The sequence below is a fragment of the Myotis myotis genome, unplaced genomic scaffold (genome assembly GCF_014108235.1).
Source record: "Myotis myotis isolate mMyoMyo1 unplaced genomic scaffold, mMyoMyo1.p scaffold_m19_p_7, whole genome shotgun sequence".
NCBI lineage: Eukaryota > Metazoa > Chordata > Mammalia > Chiroptera > Vespertilionidae > Myotis > Myotis myotis.
In genome coordinates this window covers 22899161-22913368 of record NW_023416379.1, presented here as the reverse complement: position 1 = coordinate 22913368, position 14208 = coordinate 22899161, and positions in this window count along the sequence as shown.

Sequence of the window (14208 nt, the reverse complement as noted above, 5' to 3'; positions counted from 1 at the left end):
CCAAGGTTGACTCCCAGGTCCCAAGGGCATACAACTCCCAGCCAGGTTAGAATGTGCTTTCTTTAATCAGAATAAAACAACACAGTTAACAGAGCATGATTAATATTTCTTATTTAGAAATCACTCATAGTTAGTCCCCAATTTTCTATTTCTGCCCCTAACAACTGATGCTAGTTGACAATGATAGAGATAGCCTTAGAAGTGCAGGCAATTTTAGAGAAAAAATTAAGAGAGCTCAAATGAAACCGGTTTGGCTCAGTGGATAGAGCATCAGCCTGCGGACTGAAAGGTCCCAGGTTCGATTCCGGTCAAGGGCATGTACCTGGGTTGCGGGCACATCCCCAGTATGGGGTGTGCAGGAGGCAGCTGATCGATGTTTCTCTCTCATCGATGTTTCTAACTCTCTATCCCTCTCCCTTCCTCTCTGTAAAAAATCAATAAAATATATTAAAAAAAAAAGAGAGCTCAAATGGTTATCAGGAATATTCATAGTTCCTAAGGTCCTTTTGTTACCGGACAGGAACCTGCCCAGAGCAGGTCTGCCTTTGGGTGGTGGTATTGTGTGTTATTGACTCCATGCAGGAAAGAGCTCATAACATGAGTCCAGATGATTTTGAGAGTACATTTATTAAAGCTGGGGACAGTGAAACGAGGAAGACATAGGACAGAAGAAGCAACAGGAGAGAGCCTAGGCTGGGCTGCTTGGCTCACTGAAAAGTCAGAGAAAATAGAGTTCAGGGGGTTAGCCTGGGACAGCTGCTGTTGTTGCTCAGTGCTCCCCTGGTTGCAAGTCTCATGGGGCCCCTTAGAGCTAAGAAGATGCTCACCTGTGGGGAAGAAGAGGGAGAAGGGAAAGGCGCAGGTATGCTCCTGGGAAGAAGCACACACTCTGGGTCCTTCACTTTGCAGGTTTTAAAGGCTGGGATCTTAGGGGAGGAAATAGGGGAGGATCCTAATAGAATATTCATCGGCTTTTCCAGGTGTGTGCTTTCTGGGTCCTGGTCTCCACTGATTGGTCAGCGCCAGGGCAGGGTGTCATTAGTCATTGTAGCTTGTCCTGGTTTTGCCGCTTCTCTGGGCCTGGAGCTGAAATACAACTGAGGCCTCCATGTTAAATTGAGGGAGGAAAGGTCAGGAGGTCTGAACTGTATGATCAGTGATATGGAAGGTCAGGGGTCTAACCACATGATCAGCGATATGCCAGGAAAAGCAAGGCCACTCTGGGGGTGAAGTCCAGCGCTCCTTTTGCTCATTGCTGGGCACCTGGTGCTTTCTGCCCTGGTGACCTTCTATATTTAGCTATACATTCCTCAGCCAATTTGTTCAGCTATCTGCCTCAGTTTCTCTATTCCTCTTGCCAAGGGATTTTCCTAGCTTTTTCCTACACTGCCTCATTTTTAACACTAATAGAATCTTTCATAGAATTGACAATTCTATGAAAAGTATGAAGTGAGGCTGGCGGTGCTATTCGAATAAAAAAAAAAAAAACAACTTTCATGTATATACAATAGTCTCAAACTTTAAAACAGAGGAAATGGGCATTTGGTGTGCTGGCTACGAACTGAACTGTCTTCATACACATGAGTATGTGAATACAATAGAGCTAAGGTGCGTGGTGGTTGAGTTATTTTTAGAAATGGCAGTGAGTCCACAATTATCCAGCCCCATGCATGCCTTCACCCAGTCTCTTTGTGAGACAAATTATCAAAAAGTCACCTGTGAAAATCAGAAAGGATTGCTCTGTTAGGAAAAATAATTGGTTCATATGGGGAAGATGAGATGTTAGATCCAGCAGCACCATGTTCCGACAAGGACACCTGTGCTAGACACTGTACTCCTAGAAGTGGTCTAGTTATGGCACCTTTAAGTAAATGTGCTTTCTAATGTTTTAAAAACATTAATATTTTAATATGTAATATACAATTCATGCTGTATGTAATGTGCATATATGCATAATATAATGTGTGTGATATTAATTCTAATTCTCTGTAACTGTTTTAAGAAAAAAAGATATAGCAGTCCTGGGGAGCCCTACAGGGTCCCTGTCAACCTTACAGAAACGGATAATCCTAAAGAGAATTTCCCACAGAAGTTGTCTAATGCCAAGACAATGCCTTCCATCCATTTTCACTCAACATTTTCACATATATTAAATGGATGGTCAGGTAGTGTAGTTAAGGCATCACAGTAGTCTTTCTTTAAATTTTTGCTTGATAAACTGATGCAGTGCCAGTTTTCTTAGGGTTTCAAACAATGTTGCAAATTATTAGCTAAAAAGAGAGTGGGAAGGCAAGGAAAAGCAACAAAACCTAAATATCAAAGCTAGCCAGGAATGTTTTAAAAATAGTAAAATGTACCCAAATCTACTAATCACTAAGAAAGAAGTAAATGAAGATGTAGAATACTCAGGAAATAAAACTCCAAGTGTTTAGTATCCTGCCAGTGGGTTATTGCATTTTCATACCTCTGTGTGAGATGAAGTTTGTGTGTCATGCCCTGTGCTGTGGGTGACAGCAGCAAGTCACATAGAATTACAACTGCAATTCTATAGTCCCTTCCTGGGACATAGCTGAGGGGTAGTGGGAAGGCATATTCTCTCAGTGGGATGAACTTGAGAGCAGTTCACCTGCTTGTTCATTTTGCTTGGAAGGAGAAGTGGCCAGACATGTGGTTATAGACCAGCTCATGGGCTGCGACCTGTGGTTTGGCTGGATGGTCAGGCAATTGGAAGTGGAAAGAACATGATTAGAAATTGGGGGACCATGAAGTCTGGGGAAGAGGTATATGGATAAACCTCTCTGAATGGGCAAGAAATGTGAGGATATGTGTCCCATGTGAATGCTTGTCAAAGAGTGACCTCCTGCCCTGACTGGTTTGGCTCAGTGGATAGAGCATCAGCCTGTAGACTGAAGGGTCCCAGGTTCGATTCCGGTCAAGGGCACAGAACAAAAAAAAAAAGGGTGACCTCAGCAGAGGAAGGTTTTAGTGATCATGTGGATAGGATGACCCACCCCATCAGCACTAAATGGGCTAACGAATGAAGCGGCTCTGGTGGCAATGGTGGGTGTTATGCACAGTCTCCGAAACATGCACTTCTAGTAACCACGGCTGGTCTGTCGAAGTCCACTGCTTAGTTCCCAATCTGTTGACAGCAGAGACCAACACTGAGCCCCTAATATCACACCATTCCCAAAGTGATCAACCAACAGGTTCATTACATTCAACCCTCCTGTCATGGAAGGGGCAGCTTTTTGTTCTTACTAGAATATACACTTAATCTGAATACAGATTTGCCTTCTTTGTGTGCAATGCTTTTGCCAAAACAGCTGTTCATGGACTTCTAGAACGCCTCATCCACCACCATGATATTCCATGCAGCATTGCCTCTGATCAAGGAACGAACTTCACAGTGAATGAAGTAAGGCCAGGGGACCCATGCTACTATTCTGAAGCAACTTGGCCTGATACAATGGTGGCATGGCCTTTCAAAGACTCAGTTACAGTGCCAGCTAGGTGGCAATATACCTTGCAGGGCTGGGGCATGGTTTTCCAGGAAGTCTATTATACTCTGAATTAGCATCCATATTTGGTGCTGTTTCTCCCATAGCTGGGATTTACAGGTCCAAAAATCAAGGTGTAGAAATAGGAGTGGCGCCACTCACTATTAGCCCTAGTGACCTATTAACAACATTTTTGCTTCCTGTCTCTCCAATCTTATGCTCTGCTCGCCTAGAAGTCTTAGTTTGAAAGGGAGGAATTTTTCCACTGGGAGACACAACAATGATTCCACTGAGCTAGAAATTACTCCAGCTCTGGGCTCTCTGTGACCCTAAATCAACAGACAAAGAAGGGAGGGAGTGTGCTGGCTGGGATGATTGGTCCTGGCTACCCATAACTTGGATTGCCACTCCACAATGCAGGTAAGGAAAAGTATGTTTGGAATACAAGAGACCTCTTAGGGTGTCTCTTAATAATACCATGTCTGTAAATAAAGTCAATGGAAAACCACAACAGCCCAATCCAGGCAGGACTCTAAATGGCCCAGACCCTGTCTGGAATGAAAGCTTGGGTCACTCCATTAGGTAAAGAACCATGACCAGTTGAGGTGCTTGCTGAGGACAAATAGACAGTGGAAGGAGACAGTTAAAAATACCAGCTATGACCACATGACTAATTATAGAATCAAGGATTATAATTGTCATGAATCTCTCTTCCTTACTTGTTATGAATATGTTTGTGTGTATGAAGTAAATGTCTTTATTTTCTTCCCTCTCTTATCCCCTTGTCATGTAACATAAAATGTATTAACTTTATATCATGGTATTTAAGAATTAGGGACTTTACAGCATAGTATTTCAGTTACAGGATATCAAGGAGAAGAGTAAACATCCCCCAAGGACTTTGCATCCTCTTCTGGGATAAGGGTTAATAGGTTTTCAACCTAATGGTCATTCTGCTATGGGTTTAAAACTGCACACCAGGCACTGCACAATAGGGGCCCTTTAATCAATGTCTTACCATTGTGTAGAGAAGGATATTTACAAAATAAAAAAAGTGGAAGGCTTTTGTATTAAATGTTCACTCAGGCTTTCTGATGATGTGAGAGTTATGGAAGAACTTTACAATTTCAAGATTGAAATAAAACACTGTGATGTGGCCATGTTAATGCCGTGTCCTCAGCGTGGGTGAGAAGTGGAGAAAGTTGGTTGAAGAACAGAAGTTAAACAGGTTCTGATAGCATTCTTCTCTATTAAACTCAGATGGTATTGTTAATGAAGAGGGTTTTCCCTCCCTTTATTCTGATATATCTGCAAATACAGTGTGACATTTTGCTATCATCACCTACTGAGGGTACATGTGCTTCTACAGCTATGCAGGATAATCCTAGAAAGCTGGGAGGGGACCTGGCAGAGCACAAGGCTGCCTCCCTGACTAAGCTAGAACACTCTTGGGAAGATGGCTTGCTATCACTTTCTTTAAACTCTAAAAAAGGCAGTTCTCCTTGGTCAACTGCCAATGTTTCATAAATATGATCATCCCACACCTGCAAAACTGAGGAGGTTCATAAACAGAATAGGCCAGAGGGCCTTCAGCTAAAACCTGAAGTAAGGAATCATGATATCCAATGGGCTTCTCATTTTAAAAATGTATCTTTATAGACAGCAAAGAATTGGGGGCAAAAGAGAATTGGGGGGCAATGTAAAAAAGAAGAGAAAAAGAGGATATGTCTTTTTGACTCCTTGGAAGATTATCTGTGGTCCTTGAAACAAGAGGCTAACCTGACATTTTAAGAAAGCTGGATGAATGAAAGCCTTGATGGCCTCCCTTCCAATGGTTTGACTCTCTGAACCTGACAAAGTATCTATTCAGTGGTATCTGTAAAAAATATCAGCATCTACTTTAGTTTTCTTGAAAAATGGTTATTCAGTATGATTGTTTAATGATCCATTTGGACTAAAAGAATAGCCTTAATTTTTAAATCTTCATTGTATATCATAAAATTTTGTCCCTCAGATTTCTGAAGCAATTGAGTAGCATAATCTATCTATATAAAACCCTAATATGCAAATCAACAGAACGGCAGAAGGACCCGTGTAATGAATGGTCGCTACGATGCACACTGACCACCAGTGGGCAGACGCTCAATGCAGGAGCTGCCCCCAGCCTGCAGGCCCCAATCACCCCACCGGTTGCCCCACAGGTCAGCCCTGATCACCAGCCAAGCCTAGGGACCCTACCCGTGCACGAATTTCATGCACCAGGTCTCTAGTAGGTAATAAAATAGCTAAAAGCCAAGGGTTTTTGTTTGCTTTGATTTCATTTTGCTTTTTAAAAATAATATATTTTTATTGATTTCAGAGAGGAAGGGAGAGGGAGATAGAGATAGAAACATCAATGATGAGAGAGAAGCATTGATCAGCTGCCTCTTGCACACCCCACCCTGGAGGTTGAGCCCACAACCTGGGTATGTGCCCTGACCAGGAATCAAACTATGACCTCCTGGTTCATAGGTTGATGCTCAACCACTGAGCAACACTGGCCAGGCTGTTTTGCTTTTTATAGTGAGTTACAAAATGACTGCAAGGGAAATGTACCCTTGATTATGTGAAGGAAGGAAAACTAAAGTTAATTGAGAAGCAGTAATGTGCCCAGAAATATATATGGGGAATATCATTAAACCATTTTACTTATTAAGCACTTCCTATGGGCCAGACACTCTTCTGGGCATAGAGATGCTATGGAGAATAAGACAGATCCCAACCCTAGAGACTACTTTCTAGTTTGGGGAGACAAACAGTAAACCCAAGAAGCATGTCAGATAATAGACTAATATGCAGAGAATTGAAATAGGGTGAGTGACAAAGGACAGCCAGCTGCCTACATTAGGTTCCACTGTGTAAGTGGTATTTACTCTGAGATCAGAATGGCAGGTAGGATCCAGCCCTGTGAGTATCAGGAGGAAAGCATTCCAGGTGGAGTTACAGCACAGACAATGTCCCCAAGGCAGACACAAGCTGTGCTGCTAAAGGAACAGAGTCAGGATGGCATCAGCCTGGAGGACAAAGGGGAGAGGGAAAAGAGGGCGAGTAGAGAGGGATGTGGTTGGAGGATGTTAGGTAGGTGAGAAACATGAATTGTACTGTCCAGTATTTAGGAACTCAAGGTCCAGAGAGGCACCTGAGATTCAAATAACAAAGAGCACAAAATCTCTGCCGAAAGTTACAGTGAGGGGAGGCAGGGTGGGATCCAGAGGATTAGCTGGGTGTGGAGCATTATTACAGGAAGCCATGGGAAGTGGTTCTGAGTTACCAGAAGTTCTGTTTAGATTTCTCTTTTCCCAGATATCACAGAACTGCACACTATTAGAGCGGCAAGAGAACTCCCAGCTCATTCCTCACTTGAAAAAGTGAATATTCTAAATGGTTAAACATGCCTACGCTTGCATGTTAATGGCATTAAGGCACAACAGCCTTAGAAAAAGCAGAACTACTGTATCTGAAAGCTTACCTTTTGGGAAAGCACTGTTCAATTTAACCAAATAATTATAGACCATGCCCGAATGTGGCAATACTGATTATCTGAGGCATTCTTGTTAGGTCCAAGGCTTAGCACAGTGCCTGGCACAAAGGAGGTGCTCCACAGAAGTCTGGATAATTAAAAGTAACAGGCGATGACCAATGGGAACTTGTTCCTCTTTCCATAACTGAAGGATAAGCTGAGTGACCTAGAAAAGGCATCTTCTGTGTTAGTTGGCCTTCTCTGACCTCCTTTCAATAAGTTTACCCTCTCTGTCCATATTTACACCTATTATTTCCCATCCACCATGAGCAATTGAAAATCCTTTTGGGTTAGCTTTTGGCTCCCTCTCTGCTTTTCCATCCAACACTTAAGCCTCTACTTCAAACACCTGGTAAACAAGTGTTTGTTCCGTTATCATAGCATTTAGTTCTTTGATCTAGCCCTTTCTGGAGCATTGTCTGTGGGGAGACCAAGGGAGGAGTGGGAAGTTTGAAAAACAAAGTAGGTTATCTTTTCAGGCCTTAATGGAATTCCCATCATTCAGGACTATCCGTGGCCCATCCTTGGCCCAGCAGTCAGGGATGGTTATGTGCTGTAAACACAGCACATACCATTGTTACTTTGACTTGTTGATGTGTTCTGTTGTGGTGGTAGGTGTAGGGTGAGGGTAAGGAACATAGGCATATCTTCTCTGTGAGATTCCAGTTTGAGCAGGTTACTTACCAGATTCTTCCCCCCCACCCCCCAAATTCTTTATTTCAACTATTTTTCACAATTTATACTAAGTAAAAGATGAAAAGATTAAGGTTTAGAGAATATCTTGTCTAGGCTCACAGATAATGAGCCTCAGTTGTAGCCGACCAAAGTGTACCTTCAGCTTGTTACTGACACTCCTGAACTTGCCGTGGGAGGTGACTTAAACATTTATGTAGCTTTATGTTCAGGGTTAAAATCAAAAGGAAGCTCCCTAAACTGCTTTACATTAAAATGATGCCAATCAGCCACCTCACTGCTTTCCCCACTGCTGACTACTATTACATTTATGTTATTTTGTTGCTGTAATTTGTAGGCAGGATTTACAGGAAACAGACCTTAGGAGACGCCTGAGCTTCTCTTGCAAGACTGATTATAGGGTCAGAAATGAGAGCGATTTGGGGGGAGATTTATACTGAGCCGATTAAAGCTTTTAGGTTTCACTTTAGTTTGGTTACAGATGTCTGCCAGAAGTCCAGGCTCCTGATTTTCTATTATTGGCACTTTGTGAATAAAGCGGGGGTGAAAGAGAGCCCTTTATACTGTCTTTGTGTAGGTTGCAACTTCAATATGTGTGTCCCAAGGATTCAGCAAAGAAATGCCAAGCCCTGTGCTGCCTGACTGCCAAGGCTGGGCCGAAGGACTAGTAGAAGTAAGTGGGCTTGCGGGTTGGCCCTGGACAGTGAAGGGAGAGGCTCCTCAGCCCAAACTCTCTGCCTTTCTTTGCCATAATCTGACCATCTATCATTACAAAGTAATTTTTTAAAAAGTTGTCTTTATTGTTGAAAGTATTATAGATGTCCCTTTTGTTGTTGTTGGTGGGTTTTTTTTCCCATTGACACCTTCCACCCCACACTCACCCCTCCCAGGCCTTCACTGGACACAAAGTAATTTTTTTGAATTGAAAGGAAAGGTATTTTAAAATGCAAATGCCTAACAATAAACAAATGCCTAATAACAAATGCCTAACACTAAAGCTATGTTGATAATATATAAAGCTTTTAGTAAGGCCATAGTCCTCTTGTGTTTAGAAAGTCAGAGATAATATTGAATTTTGACTTGAACATTTTTTCCACTTGCTCTTGTATTATTTTTCATAATCATATGGAAAGTTCCCTGGGTGTCATTTTCCAGGTCAATCCCGAGAGCCAAATATAAATCTGTCAAACATGTGCGATTCTTTGCCCTTCATATTGTGTTCTAGTTGACAGTTATGATTTTTATTTATTGTTCATTGGATTATGCCACATCAGACATTACAACATTCCAAAGATAGAGATAAGGCGAGTCGTCAGGCCACTGATTTATTGCTAGCTAGATTCCCATTCTTCCTAGGTCAAGAGCAACCACTGGCCTCCCCTCTTTAATTTGTGCCCTGACTAAAATATAACATTTACTACAAACCATGCCCCCATCCTCCCACCCACTGTCCTGTGGCCTGACTTTCTAGAAGGCATGGGTACAGACCATTGGTGTTATTACTGCGAAAAGATTGCTAATCTCTGTGCTAGGCCTTGACTATGCTTGTCTAAGCTTTCATTCATTTTCCAACCACATAAATTTCCCCGTTCCAACTTTCAACACTCCCTTATATGTCTGTATGTAAATTTGCTCATTTTTAATGTGATAGGAGGATGGTTTTTTTTTAAGCAAATATCCTTAATAGAAGGAGTAGTAGTTGAGTTATCAATTACATTTTGGTTTGAATTAACTCTCTACAACACTTTAAAAGTGTTGGTGGAGGAGTTTTCCTCGGTTTTTAGACACTACGGCTCAATCTCACCTTGTAGGCAAATTCCCCACCTGCCCATCATCCCGTGAGCTCATGTTTACCATTGTGTCTCCTGCATGTAGCACAGTGTCTGATACATAGCTCTAGAAGCATCTGGTGATAAGTGGATGAGTAAACTCCAACCATGACTAGAGCTGTATCAGGTGTCTATGCAGGCTAAAAATCAGCAGTGCTTTTTAATTTCACTTGAAAGTGCTATGTTCCTCTTTCACTACTAGTGGCCACATACATTTTGCTTACGTGTAAGGTCTGGGTAAGGACCATATTTCCAAATTATTCCCAAGCTGCTGCACAGCACCTTAGAGTTTGGTACTCAGACTATTGCTTCTGCTTAGAACAACTTTCCTCTTTTGTACCAAGCAGGGCTTTCCAGAACCAGCCCAAATACCTTTCCTTTGTGGAGACTTCCCTCAACAATTCCATGCCTGCTGCTTCAACCCAATAGAAAATTCCTCCGTTCTTCTCTAGCCAGCTCAGACGTCTGTGTTTAACACTCATAATGTCTGGTTAGAATGAGAGCTTCTGTAGAGTCAGATAACTGGATTACTGATATTTGTCCCTTGATCTTCATATTTGTACTTAATAAGTGCTTGTTAAATGCCTGCCTGAATGAGCTGAAGGGAGACAAGGAGAGAAGGAGGGAGGAAGAAAGAAGGATCTAGTAAACATCTCCCTTGGCAATTAGCAGAGAGCAGGGCTCTAAGGCAGTTGGCATTAGTGGGAAAGAGGGTGAGAGGGTTAGAGTTTGGGGGACCATATAGTGTGCCAGTGCTGTGGGTGGGTTGTGGGAGAAGCATTGGAGTCAACTAAAGTGACAAAAAAAGGGGGTACAGAAAGAAGTTAAATTTGGTCCTAAAAGCAAGTTTTGCTAGTTAACAACTTTGCCTGTCATTTGCCCAACTCAGAAAAAAAAATAACAATAATTGCATAATCCTTAATAGTTAAAAAAAAATGATATTAGGGAAAACAACATAAGGTTTCCCTGTTAGACAGCTACATGTACATCATTTAACAAAACCATTTCCAAGGTTCTTATGTGTATAGTCTTGTTTATTCAAAATCACTGTTTTGGAAAAAATAAGTCCTATGTAGAGGTGCCTATTCAGGCTAATAGAAAGCATGTAGTTTTGTGGATTTAAATAACTCTTAACTCTATTATTCTAGAAAATGTGTTCTTCGCTTAGCTACCTACATTCTTATCTCCTCTATGCATGTCAATTTTGACAATTATGATTACAGAAGGTAATAATCACTATAGAACCTGTGTTCTATAAATAGACATTTAATTACCCTTGCCAGTTACTTATCTATACTAGCTATCCTGAATAAATTCATTTGTCATCATTTTCTGTTTGATGAATACTATAAAAAAAATATGTACTTAGTGACAACCTTCAACTAAAACCAGTCCATTTAGTTGCTCTCTAGAGTAATAATTATGTTTCTGGCATTCTATGTGCTTTCTTCGGTGATGCTCCAGGGAAAGAATTCTATAAGCATCAACGAATGAGTCAATAAGCATAAGAACCTAAACTACACAGGATTGTTCTAGAATGTATGGCACTTTGAGCCATACAAAACAATTATATGCCCTGTTACCAAGGGAAGATACTGTATCTAGGGAGAAGACTCATGCAGCTGACACACTTAAGCAGTCCAATACTTAAGTCCTTATAAAAATACTTCTTATGAAAGTCCCTCTAATATATTAGGAAATACCAGTAATTTGTGTTCTAAGCCTTTAAATTAAATGGAAAGGCCCATATCTTTTTTATTTATAAGAGAACATTTATTTAGCTAATCACAGATGTATAAAAAGTAGAAGAAATGGGTTTAGGAAACAAGTCATAGCGGTAAAGGAAGGGAGCGAGAGGGGAGAAGGGAAAAGGGAAAGGCACAGGCCTGCTCGCTGGAGGCAGAGCACACTGGGTCCTCCACCCTACATGTTTTAAGGATGAAGATTCTTAGGGGGGGGAGGGGGTCCCAGGAGCAGATCTCAATAGAATATTCAGCAGTTTTCCAGGTGTGGCCTTTCAGGGTTGTGGTCTCCACTGATTGATTGGCTGGCACCGGGTCAGGGTCATTATTCAATGTAGCTGGTCCTGAGGTTTTTGGACCTGGAGCTTCCCACCCTGACTGGCAAAGTCGGGCTGGGGGGTGCAGCTGAATGCTGGGGATGGCCGCCAGTCATCCTCCGGCAGCGGTTGGCTTCCACGGTGCTGCAGCATCTCAAGGCCTCGCACCTCCTTGCGGGAGCCCCCACTCGCCAAGCTCCCCATCATGAGCAACAGCCACTGCCTGCTCTGGCCTGTGGCTGTGAACCACCTCTCCAGCTGAATGAGGGTGTGGCTGTGCACCTCCACGCGATGAAGGTCCGCATGGAGATGGCCTGCAAGCCCACGAAGGAACTCCTGAAGTACCAGCATCGGAAAGGGCCATATCTTAATAAAAGTTTCTGTTTTTTATGTCATAATCCATCAAGAAAAATAAAATAGAAGCGCCAAAACGATTTTCTGAACTATTAAAGTACATATACATGAGAAAATGTCTCGGTGAATCATTTCCATTTGAGTTTTGACTGCAGTTTGCCCAGTGTGAGGCCTTAAACGTGAGAGGACTGGCTGCGGGGAGTGGGCAGGTAATTAATTAGCCTAAATCATATCAAGTCCTCCATATTTTCTATGACTGCACTAGGTGTTGTAGACATTTTTCTGGGACTGATGAAACCTCAGGAGAGAAGTGGGTTTGGAAAGCATGCGTTTCAGAGCCTTCCTCCCAGAGAACACGATCGCCCTCTAGGCTGCATTTGCCAGCGGAGTTTTGTGACGCAACCCTGGCCATCTCGCCACCAGGGAGGAAGGGGGAAGGGGCCGGATTCCTCCCGGTGGGAGGACTTTCTGGACCAAAGAAAGAAGCTGGCGACGGGAAGGAAGAAACTGATCAAGCGCTTCAATAGCGGCCACGGGGCAGCCTGAAGCCTGCGCAGTTCACAGGCGCCTCGCAGTTCCCTGGCCTGCCGCCCCCCCTGCTCCGTGCGCCCGCCGCCCGTGTGTCACCTTCCTGTTCGGAAGTCTTAGTGGGTTGCCGGGACAGAACAGGGGGCGCCTGCTCCACCCGTCAGGTATCCGGTTGGAAGAAAGGCCAGTCTCAACAACTTGATTCTCTCCCTTAAATGATAAGTTTAGCAGACCATTCGTCTCCGACTGCTGAACATTAGCGGGGGAGGCGGAGGCACTTCAGATGTCCCCGTTCTGCTCCAACCACAAATCATACGGTGGTGCCACTTGAGTCCTCTAACTTACATTCCATGCTCTTCCTGGAATGCATGCTGGAGCGCCAGGGCTTCTTTGAGAATGAACCCTATGCATCTGTTTTGATTTTCTGGACTGATTTGTGACGATAATCAGTCAAGTTACATTTGCGTGTGTGTGTGTCTTGCTGAGGGTGTAATAAACCCAGGACGCTGAAGACTGTAATTTTCTGAGTGATGTTGCAATGGAAGGGATAAATGGCCCTGTGTTGAACTTTGGAGCCTGCTCCCTTCGTGTATGTAAATTGCCTTTATATAAAGTGGGGTTGATAACACAGCAGGGATGGGCGCCTCTGGCTCCTCGTGCTCCCCTGTCATCTCAGCCTCCAGCCTTATCAGGCACATAGCAGGAGGCTGCTCCAGCCCTAACTGAGCCCTACCTACCTCCAGCCCCCAGAAAGTAACCTCCAGCCTTCATATCCGAGGCGACCTGAAGAATGAAAGAGGAGACTGTAAAATCCCCTTTGAAAGGTTCGTCTGCTTTTATTACTGTAATCTGGACGGAGTGGATAAAACAAAGATGCTACGGAGGATTTGGAGCTACTTGGCATGGGGGAGGCCCAGGAGGTGGTACTTAATTTAATGTGTGTGTGTGTGTGTGTGTGTGTGTGTGTTTAAGCAAGCAAACAAAATCTTTGTGCGGGCTGCTGTTTCTAGGCAATCTTTGCAAAATTTGCACCTCACAGGGGGAAGGAATGGCGTGGGGTCAGGGCTGGGTTGAGCTAGGCTAATTGAAGTGGTACTGGGGGGTATTGGCAGTAACAAATCATACTATATGAAGAAGGCATGCAAGATGAAGCAGAAATGGCTCAGTGACTATGATTTGGAGTTTCCTAAGCCTGGCTTTAGATTGGAGCATCAATTTCAGGCGATAGTGCTTTTTTAAAGAGTGGATGCTGAGCCAAATTTCTCAGCCCGTCTCCAGGAGAAAGGATGTGTGTTCCCTTCTCCCAGTGCAGGGCTGTGGTGACTGAGCAAACCAAGAAGCAGTTGAGGCCACAGATCATATTGGGGCAAATGAGGTGGTGGTGGTGCTGCCTGCAAAGCAAAGCCCTACCCAAGACCGAAGCAAACCCTCTTCAATGCTATTCTTGGTTTGACAGCTGGCATTTCGGAGTGTCTGACCTAGCAGCAGGCCACTCTGAAATGGCAGGGCCCTTGGCAGCAAGGGGTCATGGCAGGGCAGCCACCGCACCAGGTACCGGGCCCTGAAAGTCTTAGTAACTTGCAGAGCCTCCTCTTCGCTCCAGGCCCGGTGGCGGTACTGGCGGCGCCCCAGCCAACCCTGGCGCGACTCCTGGCGCCGGAGGTCAGACTGCAGGTCCAGGTATCT